General features: G+C 37.3%; 1 protein-coding gene across 1 annotated transcript in view; it reads left to right on the top strand.

Annotated features, from left to right (window-relative positions):
- The first annotated feature begins 671 nt into the window (after positions 1 to 671).
- Cdk17 (cyclin-dependent kinase 17) overlaps positions 672 to 24,032 on the top strand; it is a 69,566-nt gene continuing 46,205 nt past the window's right edge. Inside the window, exon 1 of the mRNA XM_013021499.1 lies at positions 672 to 690. The gene's annotated coding sequence lies outside the window, so the exon portion shown is untranslated. The remainder of the gene's footprint in view (positions 691 to 24,032) is intronic.

Below are 24,032 nucleotides of genomic sequence, written 5' to 3'. Positions count from 1 at the left end.
AGCCCAAAACCCATTATAAGAACCTACCCTCAAAACTCATTTAAATCTAATTTCTTTTAAGGACTCACATGCAGTCACTGTCACACTGGAAGATTAGGCATGAATGGGGGGACATTGGGGGAGAGTGGGTAACTCAAATATTACTTAAGAATGGTTGAAGAAATTAATGTTAATTGTGTCTTTGGCCAGGCTCTATACTGTTACCTTGTTAAATCTTTACAAGAAGTCTAGCATGTACATGTTGTACCATTTTTCAAATGAGGAAACAAAGCTCTTAGATTAAATAATTGTCTTCTGGGTCCTACCACTACAGCTGACTGTAAGATTCTAGTTTAAAGCATGAACTTAAACCACTATGCTGCATTGCCTCCACAGCAGTAGAATTCGAAAAGTTCAGTGTTAAGTATTTGCTCTCTATAAACAGTGGTAAATTAGAAAATTTAGTTTTTGAAATTAGTTTTACTACGTGAAACATAGAACCGTACAAATGGATAAAGGTATGTTTATCTCTCAAAAGGAATTCAGAGTGCTTAAAAAGAAACCAAAAATATTTGTGGAACCTTCACTGCCCACTCTTCCCCTCCCCACTTTTTTTTTTTCCTTCAGAAAATGGCTGTATAGCTCATATTGGCCTAGAATATAGGAACTACCTGCCTCTGCCTCCTGAGCTTCTGAGTGTTGGAATTACAGGTGTGTGCTTGTGTATAAAAGGAATATGGCTGCTGTTATATGTATTATGGTACAAATACATTAAATTCTTTGTTTACTTATTTAGATTTTACATATGTTAAAGTTAGCTTTCATTGTTAGCTCTCTTTGTCTGTCATCTTTCTGTTGCTGTGACAAAATACCTGACCAAAAAAAAAAAAAAAACAGCTTAAAGGAGGAAAGATTTCATTTCTTTCATGGTTTCAGAAGTTTTGATCTGTGGTTACTATTCTCCATGGTTTTGGGTTTAGGATTAAGCAGAACATGGCAGGGGACACAGAATTGACCAAAGCTACTCACCACATGGTATCTGGGAAGCAGGGAGGGAGAGAAAAGAGAGAGGCCAGGGACAAAAATTTGCTTTCTTTGGCATGTCCTAACTTCAACTAGGCCTTACCTCTTAGGTTCTTCCTGCCTCCCAATAGCTCCTTAAGAATTCCAGAAGGAATTAATCCACTCATGAGGTTAAAGTCCTTATGATCTGATTATCTCTCCGAGGCTCCGTGCCTAAAACAGCTGCCCTAAGGGGACTAAACCTTCAATAGCTGAGCTCTGGGGAACTATTCAGATCCAAGTCATAAAACCATCAAAGAGAGGATAGTCGAGATGTGTGCATATGGAGTGAAAATTGTGCATCAAATACACACACACATATACACGCTCACACCTATTGGCTTTTGATATTAGTATTGCTTATTTTAAGTCAGGTGTCAATTTTCAACATATTTATATATGACTGCTTAGATTTCTGCAACTACATTGTACATTTTTGTATTGAAAATTGATTCTTATGACATGAGAATTGCAAATTAGTATGATTAATGTATATCTTATTTTTTGCTCACATTTAAAGGGGAAAAAAATGTTTTCTGAAGATAATCCGTTGAAGCAAGAATCACCTGCCTGCTGCAGGTGTTTCATGCCTATAATCCTGCCTGTTGAGGAGGCTGAGATCTGAGGAATGCATTTTGAAGCTAGCCTCAGTAGGAAAGTCTGTGTGAGACTGTTATCTCTGATTAACCACCAGAAAGCAGACCTATTGCTCAAGTGGTAGAGGACTAGCCTTAAGCAAAAAGGCTCAGAGATAGCACCCAGACCCTATGTTCAAGCCCCAAAAGTGGCACCAAAAAAAAAAAAAAAAGAATCAGTGAAATTTGCTCTTTCTTTAGTAAAAGTTTATCTGAGAAAGTTTATCTGAGCCAGGCACCAGTGGTTCACACCTGGAATCCTAGGTACTCAGGAGGCTGAGAGCTGAGGATCATGGTTCAAAGTCAGCCCTGTGAGACAGAGTTCCTGAGACACTCATTTCTAATTAACCACTGTAGTTCAAAGTGGTAAAACACTAGCCTGAGTGGGAAAAGCTCAGAAACAGTGCCTAGCCTCTGAGTTCACCATGACTTACAAAAAAAAAGAAGAAAAAGAAAAAGGTTTATCTGAGCATTATGTCACATGCCATAACCCCAGCACTGGGAGAAATGATTTCAAGGCCATCCTGGGCTAAAGAAACAAAGCCTACCTTTTAACAGTGCTTTTAAAATTCTTTATGGGGCTGGGAATGTGGCTTAGTGGTAGAGTACTTCTTGCCTAGCATGCATGAAGCCCTGGGTTTGATTCCTCAGCACCACATAAACAGAAAAAGCCTAAAGTGGTGCTATGGCTCAAGTGGTAGAGTATTAGCCTTGAGCAAAATAAGCAGCTCAGGAACAGGACTGCCCCTCCCCCCCAAAAAAGTACTTATTACTGTAAATGCTTTCAAGAATGTTTTAAATTTGTGAACATGTTTATAAACAGTGGGCAAGGACTTCAAAGATAATTTTTCTGTTCCTTATTTAGTTATCTACTTAATCATGCTATTTTTTAAATTGATAGTTAATACTTGTTTCTAGAATATATTAATGTTTGTTAATATAAACAAAGGTTGGTACACATTTATATATTGGTGAGAAGTCATCATTTAACAAATTGAAACTCTTGTCACTCTCCCAATTGAGATATTCTTCTTTCAAGTTAGTTAATATGTGTTTTTTTGAGGACAGGGACACTGTATACTAGACAATGTGGTAGGTGCTGGAATTCAAAGATGAGGAAAATGGCATGTTATAATTCAATGCTGTGACACTTACTTGGAGACAGATTCTCATTTTTGAGGCCAAATGTCAGTTCCGAGGAAGTTGGCTTTGCTCCACTCTGGCAGATTTCTGGTGTTTCTGTTGTTTAGCATTTATGTCTAGTGTAGTACTAATACATTATGTTTTGAGTAATTATATGCAAGTCTCTCCCTCTTTGGGCTGACTTTGTGCTCTAGAGGGACTGTTTTCTTGTTTATAGTTCTTTGGCATATTATATATTGTTTAAGTCAGTGAAGTAATGGGACTAGGAAAGACAACCTTGACTAGTAAATCACGGTCAGACTAGTCATGGCCTACAAACAGTTGACAATAAATTTTTATATAGTAAAGAAAATGAAAAGGCATAAAGGTTTTGAATGTTGGAGTTTATGTAATGTTGGAGGTATTTGTGTGACAGTAATCTAGAAGCAGTTCATAGGCCAATGTGAAGGGGCAGTAATTTGGCCTAACAGGCTTTCATTACATGTGAGGTATACTAATTTATTAGCAAAAACCGAAGGAAGTAGGATATAGTCTTCAAAGATGCTGTCTTTTAGGTAAATTGGAAATACAAAACTACAATGCCTACCATAGTTTTGTATCTACCCAGGTGCCAGTGGCTTGGACCAGCCTGTAATCCTATTCAGGAAAGTGAAATCTGAGGATCATGATTTGAAACCAGTCAGGGCAGACAAATCTAGTTACTTAGCAAAAAACTGGAAATGGAGGGGTAGCTCAAGTGGTAGAGCACCAACCTTGATTGATTCCCATTTGGAATGGTAATGGTTAGTCTGTAACATTGTATGTTCTAAGTATGTCAGATGCTTTTTTTTTTATCTTAATTTTAGTGGGAGCTCACAGCTTAACTGTTATTTTGAGACTTTAAACTTGGGCCTTTGAAAAATGTTGGAACTTCTAAGAGTGTGGCAACTAGTGGAGACAGAGTAAGTGGGTTTTGCATCATGAGATGGACATGAGCCTTTAGGGAATGAGATGTATAGGGTGTTACAGTTTAGGAGATGTATTTTGTTTTCAGATTGAAAACTTCTGATGGTTGTGGTAGTTAAGTTTGATTGGGTTGACAAATACCTAGATTAGTAAAGCATACCTCTAGGTATATCTATGAAGGTGTTTGCAGTTATGATTAGATCATGAAAGGTCTGATCTAATAAATGGTTTAATCCAGTGATAGAAGGAAAAATTGAATAAACTACTGGGAAATGTGGAACTGTGTACAGTAAGATCTGCTGGGAGGAAGTAGGTCACTGAAGTGGCTACATCTTTTTATGGCTCCTTTTGTTATAGTCCACTGTGCTTCCTGTCTTTCATTATGTGTGTTGGTCTACCACACTTTTCTTGCCATAAAGGACTGAAACTGAAAAGTGTCTTTCCTTCTCAAGCCCCATGACCCACTTGGTGAACTCAGAGCCTAGGCACTGTGCCTGAGCTTTTTTGGACAAGGCCAACACTCTACCACTTTGAGCTACAGCTCCACTTCCAGGTTTCTGTTGGTTAATTGGAGGTAAGAGTCTCATGGACTTTCTTACGTGGGCTAGTTTTGAACTGTGATCCTCAGATCTCAGCTTCCTGGGTAGCTAGGATTACAGGCAGGAGCCACCAGCATCCTACTACTCTCATATTTTGACACAGCAACTCAAAAGTCTCATTAGCACATTAGTATTTAAAATTTGCTTTGATAATTAGTTTGTAGAAAGATATTACTAATTATATTTGGGTTTCTTTGCTGGAAAGTTGAATTACTCCTGCCTCCTTTATGTTTTGCCCTAATTCTAAGGAATCTGTTGCCATTTCTTGAATTCTAACTGCTTCCTTTCACAAGTTATGAGATAAAATTGTTGTATATAATCTTAAAATTCTGAGGTTTTTCTTGGGGGTGATGGATGGGAGGTTCAGTCCATCCATTATACTTGTTTTACATTTCAGCTTTTAAAATTGTTGGTATCTTATAATTCATCTTAATATCTAGTATATTAAGATACAAAGTTTTGATATTTTATGTTCTATCTACTTCTGTGAAGGTGAAAATGTGGGCTGCAGGGTGATAATAAAGTTTATGGAAAGAAAACTGAAGCTGGTCCTTTCAGCTCCCTATAATATGTCGCTATGTTTTTTCTTTAGGATGGTCTACTGTAGCACTTGAACCTTCAATATGTCTGCACATGTATAAGATCACATGAATTGGAATACACATTTTTACTATTTAAAGATCATTTCAGTAGAGATTATTTAATTTATCATAGACTTTTTCCTCCACTTTATTCATGTTACCAAAAAAGGTGAACTAATAGTTACTGTGAGGAGAACTACTCAGTGACTTTTTTTCTTTCAATATTGGGATTTGAACTCAGAGTCTTGCACTTCCTGGCAAAGTGCTATTCTTGTGTCATGCCCCTAGCCTTTTTACTGTAGTTATTTTTCAAATAGGGTCTCATACATTTCCCCCAAGCTAGTCTTAGACGACTGTGGTCTTCCTGTCTACATCTCCTGTCTACATCTCCTGTGTAGCTGTGTTTATAGTTGTGCACCACTATGCCAACTTGTTTTCTGAGGTGTGTTGGGGGAGGGTATTGATAACTCTTTGCCTGGGCTGATCTCAAACCTCAAATGTCCTATGTCCTCCTCCCAAATAGTTGAGATTATAGGCATTATACACTGTGCCTGGCCTGCCTTGAGTGAGTGATATTTTGCTGAAGGTATTTGGTAGATTTCTCAGCAGGGGTGATGCTAAAGCTTTGTATAGAGAAGAGAGAGGAAGGGCATTGCCTGCATTTCCTATGCTAAGTGCATGTAAAAGGTGGGGAGTTATGAGAAAAGACATTTCTTTAAAAATAGTGTTATTGCTGGACACTGGTGGTTTACACCTGTAATCCTAGCTACTCAGGAGACTGAAATCTTAGAGTCACAGTTTGAAAACAGCCTGGGCAAGAAAGTCCACAAGACCTTAGGTCCAATTAGCTACTCGAAAACTGGAAGTGGAGCTGTGACTCAAAGTGGTAGGGTCCTAGCCTTAAGCAAAAAAGCTCAGGGACAGTGCCCTGGCCCTGAGCCTCAAGCTCCTTGACTAAATGACTGACTGACTAACAAACTAACTAACTAACTAAATAATCATTCTCCACCAGCTTGATATGTGGTAGGTATAAAGAAATACTGAATGAGATAGTAGTAGGAGATGAGATCACTGAGGGGGGGTAAGGTGTGTGGCTTTTATTTATCTACAGAATTGGGCTACGTATTGAACAATTTTTAGGGAAAGTTTTGTGAACAGTTGCAAACAGGTGCTTCAGAAAGGTAGGCATTATAGGCATTATAGGTGCACATTTGTTTTAGTTGCTGTATAATGTTTGCGTTTGTCCATATAGCAGTGTCTCTCCCATCCTTCTATAGATATATAGTTATCTGTAAACACACATATGTCATTGTGCTATTGAATATGTGATGTAAATTATGAGAATGAGAATATTGTCTGTATCCAATTGAGATGGAAGCAATGAACACACCTAAATGATCAGATCTTGGTTTCAATTACCACTCTTTACTAAAAGGAGCCAGGCTTCCTTGGAGAAACAGCTAGCTCTTGAACTGGACAGGAAATAAAAATAATTGATGAGTGTGTAAACTTGTAATGATGGGATGTAAGAAATACTCAAACTAATGAGCTAGTTATGTTTGAGGGAGTGAGCAAATTGAAAGTGCACAGTGGCCAATACTGGAGTATTTTGGATAACATAATAACCCAAAGTGTAAAATAAAGTATATAAATAATAAGTGTAAATAAATGGAGAAGAATAAACAAATCTCTTGTGTAGAAGAATTCAAAATGATATATGTAGAAAGTTCCCCAAGAGGCTGGGAAGGTGGCTCAGTGATAGAGCGCTTGTCTTGCATGCATGAGGCCTTGGGTTTGATTCCTCAGCACCACATAAGCAAAAAGCAAAAAGCCAGAAGTGGCGCTGTGGCTCAAGTGGTAGAGCGCTAGCCTTGAGATGAAGAGCTGAGGGACAGCGCCCAGGCTCAGGGTTCAGGCCCCACGACCTGGAACCCCCCCAAAAAAGAAAGTTCCCAAGAGCATATGACACCTCACTTTTTAAGTGTAAGCTACACAAAGTAACTTCTTTCCAAAGACCACAGTATGGGAAATGGGGAAAAAGAATAAGCTGACATAGGAGAAATCTGAAAATATTACCTCAGCCATATGATCACAGTTAGGGAATAGGAACACAATTAAGTTATGCTGACAGTATCATATAATGAGAATGCCCCTTCACCTCTGTGGTCTTCTCTGAAAATCATAACCCAGTCTAATCATGAGGAAAACATCAGAAAAACCCCAAATGAGGGACATACTGCAAAATATTTAAATGGTACTTCTCAAAACTGTCAAGGTAACAAAAACAATGAAGTCAGAAAGACTGTCAGAACCAGGACAAGCCTAAGAATATGTGATTATTACAATATAGTGTGGCAAATTGGGCAGGATCCTGGAACAGTAGGAGTACACTAGATAAGAACTAAGGAAATTTAAATAAAGTATAGACTTCAGTTAATAATGTCTCAGGTCATTGTGGCAAAGGTATCCCATGTAATATTTTAATAACAGACTGGGTATGTTATGGGAACTCCATGCACAGTTTTTGCAATTTTCCTGTAAACCTAAAGTATTCTAGAGTAAAAGTTTATTTAAAGCTGAGCACAGGTGGCTCATTACTGTTTTAGGAGGCTGAGATGTATGGATTAAAGCTCATTGTTAGCCTAGGCAGGAAAGTCCATGGAGACTTTTAGTTAACCACCAAAAATCTAGAAGTAGAGCTATGGCTCTATTGGTAGAGTGCTGGCTTTAAGGGGGATAAAAGGTTAGAGACAGTGCCCAGGCCCTGAGTTCAAGTCCTAAGACTGGCATTAGAGAAAAAAAGTTTATTTTAAAAAAGATTAATGCCTCTATAATTCTCATACATATTATCAAATTGCCCATTTTGTACTGATAATACCTGAAGTGTTGGAGGCCTGTTTTCAGTAATCTGACCAGCTGAATATGTTAACAGATTTTTGGAATTTTACCAGTTTAATAGATAAGAACTATTGGAATTCAGGAATTGTATTTCTCACTTTATCCCTGAGGTAGGGTAATTTTTCATGTTTTAGAGGCATTTTACTTTTTTTTTTTTTTTACTTTTTTTCTCTTGAACTTTTCATGATCTATTGTTTTTGTTCTTTTGGTTTCAGTTCTGTATAGGGATATTTGTCCTTTATATGTGAGGTGGGATGCATTTAAAAAATATAGTTTACACTTTTTTAATACAATACCTCATGAACTTTTTTTTATTGGTTTATATCAGTTATATGGCAGGAGGCGAGTTTCATTGTTAAATCTCCCCCCCTGTTAACATTGTATTTCAATCAGTGTCACTCTATTCTATCATACTCCCTATGCCCGTTCCTCTGAGAAATCGAGTCCTCAGCAGGCTGCCTTGTTTCATTTTTTATCATTATGAGTAACTTATTTAAATCTCCTTATGCTACTCTCTGGTAACCCCCATCCACAGTCCCTTCCTGTCCAGAGTCTTGTATCTGTTCCTTCTCATCCCCCTATTAATCATCAGCTTTTGATGTTTCTCTGTACTGTTCTCAGGTATAATTGAGTGCTATTCATGCATTTTCTTTCCATTCTTCCCTTTCCTTTTCCTGACTAGTCTGTTCACTTGGTTTATGTTCATTATTGTAATTATGTATGTGAATATTTATACTTATGTACATATCCATGAGTAAGACTGTTTTGTAGGTCTAGCTTCCACATTTAAGTGAAAACATGATACTGAGCTTGCTCAGTAAGATGTTTCCATGCACTTTTGTATTGTGATAGGCTCTTTTCCTTTTATGTTACAGCAACTTATAATGTAGTTAGAAAAATCTTCATCATAGTACACTTTTAAGGAAATTCATCCATATTTGTTTTCAGTACATGTTGTTTCCTTTTTCATATTGAGATTTTAAGTTTTGAGTACTTAAATTCATCCCAGTCTTTGAGGCTTCATTAAATGCTTAACTTTTGAGCCAGGCATAGTGCCTCATCCTTGTAATCCCAGCTACTCAGAAAGCAGAGATTGAGAGGATCATATTTCAAGGCCAATCTGGGCAAAAGTTAGGGGGACCTCATGTCAACCAATAAAAAGCTGGGTGTGGTGGTACACATCTGTTGTCACCCAGCTACCTGGGTGATGTAAATAATAAGTGCTCTCGAGGCTAGCCCAGGAAAAAATGAGAACCTGTTTGAATAATAACTAAAGCAAAAGGGCCAAGAGTATGCCTCAAGTGGTAGAACACCTCATTTGATAATATGAGTTCCTATGCCGGCTGCCGGAGGCTCACACCTGCAATCCTAGTTACTCAGGAGGCTGAGAGCTGAAGATTGTGGTTCAAAGCCCCCTGGGGCAGCAAAGTCCATGAGACTCTTATCTCCAATTAACCACAAGAAAACTGGAAGTGGTTCTGTGGCTCAAGTGGTAGAGCACTCGCCTTGAGCTGAAGAGCTGAGGGATAGCGCCCAGGCCCAAAGTTCAAGCCCCACCACCGACAAAAAAGAAAGAAAATATGAGTTTCTGAGTTTAAACCCTAGTACCACCACTTATATTTTATTTTTAGTTTTTTGGGGTCCGGTGATGGGGCCTGAACTCTGGGCCTGGGCACTGTCCCTCAGCTCTTCAGCTCAAGGCTAGCACTCTACCACTTGAGCCACAGCGCCACGTCCGGCTTTTTTCATTTTTGCTTATGTGGTGCTGAGGAATTGAACCCAGGGCCTCAGGCATGCAAGGCAAGCGCTCTACCACTGAGCCATCTTCCCAGCTCTTATTTTTATTTTTTAAGATAGGATTCTCTGTATGTAACTCAGGCTGACTTTGTATTATCTGAATTACTGTTGCCCTCATGCTCCTGATTTGCAGGCATGTAGCACTATGCCCAGCTATTTGACTTTTTCTTTCAGATAACTTCTACATAAGGATGCCTGTGGTATTACAGATGCTTTAAGTGATTTACAGTCAAAGAAATGCCTATACATATACTCTTGATAGATAAACATTCCAGAAAAGTTTAAACATTTCATTGCTTCAATTATGAATTATGGTTTATATGTGATTAAAAAAACTATTTTAAAGTTTCTTTACTGTTAAATTGTGGTGTATTTCTGAATATACTTTTCTTCTGCTGATTATTATTATTGTAGACTATTCATATTTAGTTTTCCTCCATTTTGTTCTTTATACTGGTCTTGCTCAGATTGTTAAACTTGTCTGTGATTTGTCTCTCACTTTCCTTAGAACACCTCACTGATTCCATGGCCTGTCTGATACTAGAAACATTTAACTGTTTTATTAAGACAGGGGCCATATGTGTCTCTGGATGCTGCCTAATGTAGGGAGATGTTTTATCATAATTTTAAATAGAGGTATTTCCCCCCAATACTGCTTGTGATGAATCTAATATTTCTAAACTTTTCAATAGACATCTGGGAAATTAACTGGTAGGGCTGTGGAATTTTTTTTTTTTTTCCGGGAAAACACCCAAAGAGAATAACCTGTTGTGTTTATTGCTTGTAGAAGTGAAGGAGGAAACCACCTTTGGGGTTAGTAGGAGGAATGATAGTATGTTGTTGTTGGGGGGTGGTGAACAGAATAGCAAAGTGAGAAAGGACCACAAAGGGGATATTTATTGAGGGCGTGGGATTTGGTTAAAGTAAATATTTCATTGTCAAGCTTCATGAGAATTACAGTAAGAATCATGCTAATAGTTGAGAATTGACAGACATAGCAAGGCAAGGGCTTTGAGGTAAGACTTTCAGAGTCTTGGAAAATGAACAGTCATTTACTGCTTTTTATTGAAAAATTGAATAACCTGATGTTAGTTTATATGAGTTTTCCGGAAGTTCCTGAAATGAACAATGAAGTTATTTGAAATTCTTATCTGCCTGGCCAAGAGTTTCCTGGAATAGTAAGTCATTTGTTGAAGACAGCTGTCTAGTAATGGTTAATGTAGACTATAACCCCAGGGTAGATAATTCTCAGTGCCTCTTCAGAACTGAGGAATGAGGTCTATCTAAACAAGATATTTAAGATACCTAAGTAGGCAGTTGAATAAATCCATAGCTCAGTAACAAGGTTGCGATCAGAGATAGAACATTGGGATCTATTATTAAAGATATTCTATGGGGATGAGTTTTGCTTAACAAGGAACAAAGTGAGAAGAAAAATGCTTGGGTCTTAAGAGTTGTAGCACACATTTGTGTGTGTGTGTGTGTGTGTGTGTTTTGTATTGGGGTGACAGAGTGGAAAGAACATACAAAGCAGGTATGAGAGGTTGGGAAAAAAAAACCTAGGATATCATATGGAAGTAAAGAAAGTATTTTAAGGATGGTGAGGGTGTGATCAATATCTCTGAAATAGAGGAGAGGTGAAGATGGGGTGGAGAAAAGTTAATTTCTATTTTTTTCTATCTTTAACTTCACGTGTGGTTATAGTGGCTATGTTTTGAAGTGCATATTGAGGAGAGTGGGATATCAAGTTCAAGTGAGAAATCTAGTAGGATTTTTGATCAGCATTGAGGCTTGTTTAGGTTTGGTGACCGAAACTTTCTGTTGTGTGACTGATCCAGATGAAGTGAAACGTGCAGATGTACAGAAAGCCTTAGATGGATATGCATACACAATCAGGTCTCAGTTAATGATGGGGGCACATTTGAGAATGTTTTTAGAGCTTTCACTGTGAAGACATCATGTTGTACTTAGATAAATTTAGATACTTAGACAAATCAATCAGTTAATGTGGCTTCTTAAGGCAATAAAAAATGGGGTTTAAGAGTACTGATGTAACATGGTATATACTGCATAGTAAACATTTTTTATGTAAGTAGTACACTAATGATAAAAGTGTGGTATAGTAAATATGTAAAGAAGGCACTTATTTTCATTGTCAGGCACTAGATACTATACATGATCATATGTTATGCTTCATATGACCAGCAGTACAGTAGGCTTGTTCATACTAGAATCTTTACAAATATGAGTAATGCATTGTACTATGACACCACTAGGGGATACAACTCTTTTTTAGCTCTATTATAATCTTATGAGACCCACTGACATATGTGCAGTCCTCATTGTTGATCAAAATACTGTCACCAAATGTTGTCACATGACTGTGTTTATGCATTAAGATAGACACAAGCATATGTACCTTCCTCCTGCTCTCTGCCTTTGGAGTGACTGTAGCAAGATAGTTCTGCTGTGCTTCTTTGCTTCTGATTGTTTTTTTTTTTTTTTTGGTCCGGTCGTGGGGCCTGAACTCTGGGCCTGGGCGCTGTCCCTCAGCTCTTCAGCTCAAGGCGAGCGCTCTACCACTTGAGCCACAGCGCCACCTCCAGCTTTTTTCTTTTTGCTTATGTGGTGCTGAGGAATCGAACCCAGGGCCTCAGGCATGCAAGGCAAGCACTCTACCACTGAGCCACCTTCCCAGCCCTGCTTCTGATTGTTATCCTCACTTGTTTGCTCAATTGCCCTTACTCTTAGAACTTGACTGGAATTCATCCTGTTTGAACATAACATATATATTAATATGGGGAAGTAATTAATTTGCTTCTCCTCAGAGCTAGCATTGTTTTGGATTTAGCTAGAGTCTTGAGATCTTTGGTGTTGCTGCTTGGGAAGAAGTGGATTTTGGATAAAATTATAAAGGAAAAGAGTTTGCCAAGAAGAAAAAGGACAGGATAAAGAAGGGCAAGGGATTCATGTATATATATATATATATATATATATATATATATATATACACACACACACATACACACACATATATATATATATATACACATATACATATATACATACTATGCAAAACAGGTAAGGGAAAGTAGGAATAATTTTCTTGAAACACTCATTATGTGAACTTTGGAAATGAGGCTGAAAGTAACAAACAGGGGCCATACAGAGGCCTAGGTAGAAAAAGGTCTCTCTCTCTCTCTCTCTCTTCCCCCCCTCTCTCTCCCCCCCCTCCCCCCCCCCTCTCATTTCTCTGTCTTTTTTTTAATTTGATACTGGTCCTGAACTCAGGGTCTGGGTGCTGTTCCAGTGTGCTCAAGGCTAGCACACTACCACTTAAGCCATTTGTGGCTTTCTTTTATTTTTGTAGTTAAGTGGAAATAAGAGTGTTAAGAGTCTTTTGGACTTTCTTGCCTGGGCTGGTTTCCATCTGTCATCCTTAGATCTCAGCATCCTGGATAGCTAGAATTACCAACCTGGAGAATGATCTTTTGACTCCAGTGATTAGTTTTCTGTGTATGTGACTAGTTTTTCTGTGTAAGTATAAGTATAGGTTGTTTACAGAACTATTCAGTCTATTTTTTAGAAATTATTAGCTTTAGCAGTTGTACAGAAGGGTTTCATTTCTTCAGTCTGTTCTTAACACAATTATTACCTGATGAGAAATTCTCTTTTTAGGTTAGTTATTTGAAATAGAGCATTTTTTTTTTTTGTAGAAAGTGATATTACCAATTTGGTGTCGGTGTTAATCTCTCAGTTTGTTTATGATATGGGACATGGAGAGTCACAGGTATGTAAACTGCAGTTTTATATACAGGACATATATTTGATGTTCACAATCTAGGAATGGAAGAAATAACATCTTGGCTGTGGGCCGGTGCCTTGGGTTTATAATCCTAGCTACTCAGGAGGCTGAGATCTGAGGATTATGGTTCAAAACCAGCCCAGGCAAAAAAGTCCATGAGACTCTTATATCCAATTAACCACCAGAAAACTGGAAGTGGTACTGTGGCTCAAGTGGTAGAGTACTTACTCACTTTGAGCTGAAGAGTTCAGGGGCAGCACCCAAGGCCATAGTTCAAGGTCCAGGACCAACACCCCCCCCCCCACACCTCCAAAGTAAAATCTGCTGAATGCTCACTGTGTGCTGGCCATAACCCATATATTACCACATCCATTTTAGGTAATTGTTCATTAATTTCTCTACGAGAAAGATTTTTTTAGCCATGACTTTCTCAGTGTGACACTTATCACTCCCCAATTTCTGCTATACACAGTATAATTCTTATGTGCTGTAAAACCTTCATCACCAGTACCACAGTTGTATGTAATTAACATCTCACCAAGGTGTTAATTAAATGTAGGAATATGTTACTTCTCATCTTTGAGGATCAAGACAGAACAGGTAGTGAGCAATAATGAGGCAGAGAGAATTTAGGCTCAATAGCTAATCTTTCACTAACTGGAATCTGTTTAATTCCACTTAATACAACATTCAAGCAGCCGGAAGTGTCCTATGAATCAGAATTCTAGTTAACAATTTTAAATAATTTTCTGTTCTCATAGGAAACCTTTCTTTGAACATTTAAACATTGGCTTTATTATACTTAGACATACATTGCAATTCTTTCTATTAACTTAATCCAGTACTTTAATTTTCTATTTGTAATCATCTGAGGTTTCCTAAATAAGTGGAATTAGTACAGTAGATAATCCTACAAATCAAAAAGAAAACATTTAGAAAAAAATTAAAGTTGTGGCTATGGAGTTCTGATAGGTACACATTTCTTACTGTTTTGATTGATTCCTTATAATTTGACTTTTACTGTAGATCTCATAGAGCATACTTGTTTTATGCTTCCCCCATTTAGGATTGGTATGTAAACAAATTTTAATTTTCCAATTAGTAATATGGAGGTTTTGAGATTCCCCTTCCCAAAAAAAGTCACAGAAAATATTTTCTGATGATGGTAGCTTTAGAGTTTTGAAGCCAGCTGATTTAATCTTAGGAAAGATCTTTTGGGAAGAATGTCAAGTATCTTTAGAAATCAAAAGTGACCTTTATCTTAACATCCTTTCCTCATCTCAAGGAAAATTTACCAGAAGATTGAGTAGTACTGGCATTTTTTAATAATGCTGCCAAGTTTTCCACTGTTGCTGAGGAAAGTTGGCCTCTATTCAGAAGAATTTGTCTTACTAATGCTTTAATAAACTGCTAAGATTTTAAAATGTAAACAAACCATTGTTTGTAAACAAGCCATTCTAGAAATTACAAAATGACAAAATAGTTGTCTACTTTAGATGTCTCTTGCAGACATAGACTAGAAAGTTGAATATACAGTTTTCTTTTAAACATGATTATAAAAATCATCTTTAACTTATGCTAAACCTAACTTTTCTTTTTTGTTCTGTACTGGGGCTTGAACTCAGAAACTTGAGCTATTGCCCAGCTAGCCCTTTTGGCTCATAACTGATGCTCTACTACATGAGCCACACCTTCGGTTCCAGCTTTTTGCTGGAATTAAGACTCTCTGAGATTTGTCTGATCTGGCTGATTTTGAGCCTTGATTCTCCAATCTCAGCCTCTCAAGTAGTTAGGGTTATGCTAACATTCTTGTTGAAACCTACCTGAAAATTTAGAAAACAGATTTTGTGAGACTTGTGCTTTAAAACATATAAAAACTAAGACATGGTATTATTTGTTCATAATTGGAAAATGTCTGAGGATATAAACATTATTTTTATTATTATTTCTGAAGGTGTACTAGGTTTTGAACTGAGGGCTTGCTAGACAGGTGCTTTACCACTTGAGCCATGTATCCAGTCATTTTTGCTTTAATTACTTTTCAAAAAGAATCTATTTATGATTGAACCAGCCTGAATCGTGGTCCTGCTATTTATGCTTCTCATGTAGTATAATCTGTGTCACATGACCAACTTTTTAATTGGTTGAAATGAGGGGTCTTGTGAACTTCTTTGCTTGGGCTGGCCTAAATGCAATCGTCCAAATCTCTACCTCTGGAATAACAAGGATTATAGGTATAAAACATTATGCTAGTTTTATATTCTTGTTTTTGAAGGGAATTAAAGTTTCATTCTTAGAGTTAACTGTAAGAAATGTCACCTTTAAAATATGTAAAAAAATTACTTAATTTTTATGATTAAAATGAGGCCACTAAACGCTATTTTAATTTCTTACTGTTGAAGTTAAGTGATTAAAAGTGTGGACATCATAGAAAGCCACATTGATGTAAAGATTGGTTAAAAATAGCTCTAAAGGAATAGGTTTTCAGTTTTCTTGTTCTGACAACCTTTATATATGTATACTTGTCTGTTGAAGAATCTTAAGAACTTCTATTTATGTAGGTTGAACTATTGTACCACAAATTAAAATTTAAATTATAAGAAATTGTAATTTTAAAGATAATATATAACTATATTAAAATATGACAATGTTCAGATTGTTTCACATATTTGCAAGACTTCTGTTAGGTCTGTCTGCCCAGGACATATTTGGAGCCTTACATTGAGGGCACATTACTGCATTTTGGTCTATTGCAAAAATATATTCATTGTAATCTTTGGAGAATTCCACTGTACACTCATAAGAGAAGTCGTAAATAATTGCAAAAGGCAAATGACTTCTTGATATTTTTATAAAAATTATTTTAGCGGGATGTGGGTTGTTTATGTCTGTAATCTGGCTCCTCAGGAACCTGAAATCTGAGAGTGACAGTTGGACAAGTTGGGCAGGAAAGTACATGAGACTTTTTATCTCCTATTAACCACCAAACCCACAAAACAAACAAACAAAAAACAGAAAACAAGCCAAAAAACTGGAGGTATAGCTATGGCTCAAGCACTAGACTTGAGCAAAAAAGCTCAAGGACAACACCCAAGCTCTGAGTTCAAGCCCCAACACTGGCGTGTGCGTGCATGTGTACACACACACACACACACACACACACACAGTTGTTCTCACCTCAGGACCCCTTATAAAGATTGCTTAGACCACCTTGGAGAATCTGCATTTTTCTGATTGTTAGTTATTTTATATAGAGCTATAGTAATCTGTGAAATGCTACTTCTGACATCTAATCTTTCATAACCTCTTTACTATGAATAAAGAGTCTTAGTTTTATGGGCTTTAATTGGAAATGTCAAGCTTTCTGGCTGTTCTGTCTAAGACACTTTCTTGGGCATTTTGGAGTCTGTTTCCACCTATAAAAAGTATAGAATACCAGTTGATGAGGCTTTCATCAAAATCAAATAAAATAATTATAGCAACAGACAGTTGCCAATCAAATCTTACCATCAGCCTGTTATAGTAGTTTAAGAATGTAATCCCAGAGCCAGGCGCCGGTGGCTCACGCCTGTAATCCTAGCTACTCAGAAGGCTGAGATTTGAGGATCACGGTTCAAAGCCAGCCTGGGCAGGAAAGTCCGTGAAACTTATCTCCAATAAACCACCAGAAAACCGGAAGTGGCACTGTAGCTCAAGTGGTAGAGCGCTAGCCTTGAGCTGAAGAGCTGAGGGACAGTGCTCAGGCCCAGAGTTCAAGCCCCACACCAACCAAAAAAAAAAAAATGTAATCCCAACACTTAGAAAGGAGTATTGGAAGTCCCAGGCCAACCTGGCACTACATAATGTGTTCAAGGTCAAAAGAGCTGTACAAGGAGACCCTATCTCAGTAAACTAAACAAATAAAGCCCTTACTGTTAATAGGGGTTAGTAGCAAAGGCTGAGATATGTTCCAATTTCTCACATACACTTTGGATGATTTGATTAAATAGGATTTGTGTTTCTCTTGTTTATAAGTTGCTTCAGAGAATTATTTAACTATTGTCCTTTCTCTGTCCTGTCTAGTATTTGTTTGGGCCTTCAGTTTCTTCACAAGGAGGTAAATACTTTAAAACATAAGCAGCAAAATATTCTTCCTTTTCTAAATTGCTTTCTTCTTGTACTTGGAACTTAAACTAATTAGAAACAATAAAGAGGAAGCTATGTAGAAGATGAAGTTGAGGGGGGAGTTCATAGTGTAGGGAATACCTATGCTTTCAATATAGAGAAAACAGCTGGGCACCAGTGTCTCACGCCTGTAATCCTGCTACTCAGGAGGCCGAGATCTGAGGATCGTGATTCAAAGCCAAGGCAGGAAAGTCTATGAAATTCTCACCTCCAATAAACCAACAGAAAACCAAAAGTGGTGCTATAGCTCAAGTGGTAGAGCGCTCGCCTTGAGCTGAAGAGCTGAGGGACAGCGCTCACGCACAGAATTCCAGCCCCATGACTGAAAAAAAAATGTGTGATTGTGTGTGTGTGTGTGTGTGTGTGTGTGTGTGTGTGTGTGTATGAAGAGAGAGAGAGAAAACAAAATTTTTTTATAACTCAAAACCCATCAAGCATTATCCTTAGTGAAGCTATGTGCCAAATCTATTTTGGGTGATCTGAGTGTGGACTAGCCTGTTAAACCTTTTAAGTTCTAAGTGGCTTTTTGCTTTCTAACTGTAACCTTTGAGTTTTTAACTCTGCACTGTTTAAATTTCTCTCTATGTAAAAATGGAAGTAATTTCAATACCTTCAAACATTATAGTTAAAAGTCTTAATGTATATAAAGTACTAGGACAAATTAACACATAATACTGCTTAACTGCTTTTCCTATTACAGAATGCATTAAAAAGGGAAAAGATACCATTTCTTTGGCAATATTAACTTTTAAAATTCCACAGAGATCATATATTTTAAAGTAATTGCTGAAAAAACTTACACAATATGAAAAGTTCATTTTACTCTTTTCTGTTATTTAAAGCATATTTTATTACTCTGAATTATGCAAGAGAAAATTTATCAAAGATCAAATCATTTAGTATTGAGAATTTGGTTATTTAAATTGTACTGATGATTTTTTGTACTTTTCCCCCTTTGAATTTATAGGTACATTCTTAGTGAATGTTGTAAAAGAAACTGATAAGTTTTTCTTCAATGTTTTAAATAAATTAATGCATTTTATGTACAAAACAATAGATTTCATTATGAAATTTTAACACATTTTTTTCTTTGTATTTAGTAGTTGTACAAAGGGATTTCAAGTCAACATGTCAGTTTTTGAGTACAATGTGCATCTTGACTTACATATATTTTTTACTCATCCCACCACTATTCGTCTTATGCCTGCTCTTCTTACCTCCTTCCTAGTCTTCTCCCCCTTTTTCTCTGGTAATCCCATAATATTTTCATGTGGTTTATTATAACATCTAGATTTCACATATGAGACAAAACATGAAATAACGGTCTTTCTCAAACTGGTATGTTTTGCTTAACATTATGCTCTTTGGTATTATTCGTCTATTCGTTTTCCTGGAATTGCTTTTTCTGGTGCCAGTATTTTGGCTCATACTCTGGCCTGGCTTTTTTGCCTAAGGCTGGCACTCTAACACTTGGTCCATACCTTCATTTCTGGCTTTTTGCTGGTTAGTTGCAAGTAAAAGTCTATTGAAGCCGGGCGCTGGTGGCTCACGCCTGTAATCCTAGCTACTCAGGAGGCTGAGATCTGAGGATCGCGGTTCAAAGCCAGCCCGGGCAGGAGAGACTGTGAGACTCCTATCTCCAATAAAAAAACCACCAGAAAACCAGAAGTGGCGCTGTAGCTCAAGTGGTAGAGCGCTCGCCTTGAGCTGAAGAGCTGAGGGACAGCGCCCAGGCCCAGAGTTCAAGCCCCACGACCCACAAAAAAAAAAAAGAAAAAGAAAAAAGTCTATTGGATTTGTCTGCCCCCAGTGTGGCTTTGAACCTCAATTCTTAGATTTGAGTCTCCTGAATAACTAGGATTCCAGGAGCAAGCCACTGGTTTCTTTATGGCTTGCTAGGTAGACACGCTGTTCATTGAGCCATAACTCAGCCCCTACCTTGCTCATGTAACTGTAACACCTCTGTACAGTACTTTCACAATAAAAAACTTATTAAAAAAAGAAAGGAACATTTCAAATCATCTATTTGTTCTACAGTTAAAATATTTGTTATATCTAATTTAAAACATACTTGCAAAAACTGCTTTGGGTAGCATTTAGGGAAGTAAGTGAAGATATATTAGAAGCACTTTCAACAGTCTGACTGATCACTGCTTGTTAATAGTAACTAGTGGCTTATAGGCTTTAAGAGGAGTTTTCTGTAGGTTGACCTTAAATATTAAGTCTTTTCCTACCAGTTGTTATTTGTAAGCTTTACTTATCACTGTAACTGCCTACTTTAATCAGATATTACCTTAAACATCACCTAAACCAATGAGATACCAATGTACAGGGAGAGCAGTTTTTGTGAAAACTTTAGAAAGAAAATGAAGACAGGCAGTTGAAAAAAAAATCTTGGAATAAGATGTAATGAAGTCAACTAAAAGTCTAAAAAGGTTGTGCAAATCTAGAATACTTTGGTATTCACAAGAATTTGGATTTGTTTTCAAGCTTTCCCTTTACTTTGAAAGAAATCACCTAGAATTGCTTAGTCCGTTGGTGTGTGACTTACGTAAGAAATTCCTGTCAGAGATCCAGGCCTGCATCCCACAGCCAAGAATTAGAGAGTACATTCATTGTTTTAAGTTAAAATGAACAAGTTATATAGGTATAAGTTTTTTGTTTTCTTTTTGTGTTTCCTTGATTTGCCAAATTTGGTATTGGACTGGCTCTGAGTTAGTTGATTAAATTTATGAATTAATTTCTGGTGAATATACCTTCTGTATAGGAATATTTTTCTTGAGCTCTTAATTTGAAGAAAAAAACAATAGGACTGAAGCAATTTTTGAGAAATTTTAAAATGGGTTTTGTTTGTAGTAAGATTAGAATAATACATTGATGTCATAATTAGTACCTCTTGTAGTTTCTAGATGTCATATTTTTTTTTTAATTTGAGCTGTTTCTTTCTTTTTTTTTTTTTTTGGGGTCGTGGGGCTTGAACTCTGGGCCTGGGCGCTGTCCCTCAGCTCTTCAGCTCAAGGCGAGCGCTCTACCACTTGAGCTACAGCGCCACTTCCGGTTTTTTGGTGGTTTATTGGAGATAGGAGTCTCACAGTCTCTCCTGCCCGGGCTGGCTTTGAACCGCGATCCTCAGATCTCAGCCTCCTGAGTAGCTAGGTTTACAGGCGTGAGCCACCAGCACCCGGCTTGAGCTGTTTCTTAAACACTGTAGATTTGTAGATAGGGATCCCCTTCTTAGATTCTTTTCTGGCCTTCTTAGCTTCTTCCCCATTTTCTGGTGGTACTGGGATTTAAACTCATGGCCTTGTGTTGCTAGGCAGGCACTGTTATTTGGTCATGCCTCTAGCCCTTTTTTTACTTTAGTTATTTGAATAGAATATTTTTAGAGGTTCAAATCTACCTTGTACCATGGTCCTTCTACCTATGCTTCTCCTGTAACTGAGATGAAAGGTACATGCTATCATATCCAGATGGAATCTTGCTAACTTTTTTCCTAGGGTGGCCTCAAATTGTGATCCTCCCAAGTAGTTGAGATTAAAGTATGAGCCCAGCTCTCCCCTCTCCCCATAGCCTTTCTTTTAGATTTATTTAAGCTAGTGTTTGTGTTTGAGCCAATATACTGGTTTCATATAGAACTGTCAAAATATTAGTGAGTATCGTAGAATACTTCCACAATTGGGGTACTAGGAATATTTCCTCTTTGTAATTATTTTGCTTTTTATGCTGGGGAGCTGAAAATAACTTCTAAGAATAAGTGGTTAACAGGATTGGCTTACACTCAAATTTTAGGAGGCACTGTGCCCAAACAAGGCTCCAAAGCTGTTTTGCTGGCTGCCTACTCTGGAGCAGCTGACTAACCAGCTGCAGAGCACATTGATCTGGTCATGATTGCTTTCATCCTAGAGCAGAGCAACTTAACACAATTTAAATCAAGAGCCATGTTAGAAGCTCTTGACCTCAGCATAACCTCTTTTTCTACCTTTGAAAGGGAGAACAATTCCAGTCACTTCAATCCAGCTACAAAAAATGCATAGGAACAATAGCCACATCTAAATATTGTGACCTCTTGACTTTATTCTTTATACAGACAGTTTCAGAATTTGATCCTCTACTTTTCCCTTGATTACAAGGGGACATCTATGTTTACCTACTGGTCTTTGTTAAAATATAGAGGATATTCCCCCACCCCCACCCCAATTCTTTTTCTTTCCTCCTATTGAAATCTTCTCAGATCTGCTGTAGGCCCAGCTTATATAAAATAGGCCTGAGGCTTGAACTCAGGGCTTGAGTGTGTTCTCCCTGAGCTTTTTCACTCAAGGCTAGCACTCTACCATTAGAGCCACTGCACCACTTCCAATCTTCTGATGGTTAATTGGAAATAAGAGTCTCACAAATTTTCCTGCCAGAGCTGACTTCGAATCACAATCCTCAGATTTTATCCTCCTAAGTAGATAGGATTACAGGTGGGAGCCACCAGTGCCCTACTTGTAAACTAGTAATCTTTTTTCTACAGTAACATACCAAGATGCGGCTGTTTTCTGTGTTTATACATGTACACATGTATAAACACAGCCACCATAAGATTTTATTGAACTTTATTTTCTAGGCATTTCAGCTTTGTGTCTTTTGTGAGCCACATGATAGGATACATAATTTCACATATCAAAGACTTACTATATTGATAAGAGGGACTTGGTAAGTATGGTGATCAGTGTTTAATGTCTAAGTTGCGAATCCATTTCCCTTCATTTTTGACATTATTATAGAACTCTAAATCTGTTCCATTTCACTAAGTATAACCCACATTTTTAAAATTTCATGTGACAGATTCAAGTGCTCACAATGTTAGCATCAAATACTAATCAGAGGAATCAACCACAGACTTGAGAACAGTAACTGTGTTTTTCAAGTTTTCCTGGTACCGAAAGAACTACCATCATGTCAAAGGTCTCTGAGCTTGCTTCTTGGAGAATAGAATGAATAAGAGCAAAGTAAAAACATAAATCATTTCAAATGTCATTAGATGAAAAGAGAAAGGAAATAAGGAGGTACATTTTGTTAGTATTAGAATTTTTGGTGATATTTTGTTAATATTTTTACTTAGGAAAAATAGGACTCAACTAGTTAACCAAGCTCACATGCATTTGATTTGTGTATCTTTGGGGCTTAAACTTTGGGCTTGGGCACTGTCCTTGAGCTCTTCAGTTCTTCAGCTCAAGGCGAGCACTCTACCACAGCCACTTTCAGTTTTCTAGGGGTTAATTGGAGATAAGAGTCTCACAGACTTTTCCTGCCTGGGCTGGCTTTGAACCACGATCCTCAGTTCTCAGCCTTGTGAGTAGCTAGGATTAGAGGTGTGAGCACCCGGTTATTGTATACCATCTTAATATTATTGATTCATCTATAATCTTTATAATCCTTTTCAGATGCTGATAGGTATTTAACATTTCTGATTGTCCAGAGTTTTTCCAGAGTATTTCATATCCAGAGTATCTGTTATCATTCATTTCATCTCGTTTCATATCATTCATGCCCAGAGTATTTCATATCCCTAATTGAAAGTCTTATTTTTATAAGGATTAAATGGTATCTTGGCTTTAGCCACATACTTTATTAAATAATTGTGAGTTACTATTAATTTCTGAACAGTACAACTAAATAGCAGTTTATAAGCTAGGCACGGTGGTACATGTCTGTAATCTCAGCACTCAGGAGGTGGAATCAGGGGGATTGTGAGGTCAAGGCCTGCCTAGGTCATATTGTGAGAACCTGTCTTCCTGCCTTGTTTAAAAAAAAAGATTATAATGTCAGTAATGTTTCAAAGTTGAACGCTTCATGCCTTTTCATCCTAACATTGCAATATATTGTATTTAATCATTTTTCAAGTACAGGTAAAATTCAAAACAGCTCCAAAATCTGAAACTTTTACATGTTGATATGGCACCACAAGTTGGAATATTGTGTACCATAAAACTTTGTTTCATGCAAAATATTACTTAAAATACTGTTTAAATTCATCTTCACATTGTATGTGAATTGTGGTTATTAGACTTGAGTCCCATCCCCAAGGCAATATGTCATTATTCCAGAATCTATAAAATCTACAATACTTCAGGTCCCAAGGATTTTGGATAAGAGAAACAGTATATGTTAGAAGCCAAGACTCTTCTTATGGATATCTATTTTTCCCTTGTATGAAGGACTGGGTCATAATGCTTCTGAAAAGAATCACTAAATTTACTTGCTGTGTAGGAAGAGGAACAACTGTATTCATACAATAAATGGATATGGCCTGTTTTTCCTATGAAATGTGTAGCTCTTGTCAAGACTGTCATCAAAATGAGTTTATTAATAATTTAAAACACCTTGAATCCACCTAGAAAGACACTGGCCAGTCTATGAAGTAAGGTAGCATTAGAAGATA

This window comes from Dipodomys ordii, unplaced genomic scaffold (genome assembly GCF_000151885.1).
Source record: "Dipodomys ordii isolate 6190 unplaced genomic scaffold, Dord_2.0 Scaffold3, whole genome shotgun sequence".
In the NCBI taxonomy this organism is placed as follows: domain Eukaryota; kingdom Metazoa; phylum Chordata; class Mammalia; order Rodentia; family Heteromyidae; genus Dipodomys; species Dipodomys ordii.
This window is presented reverse-complemented; position numbering and strand designations above follow the sequence as displayed.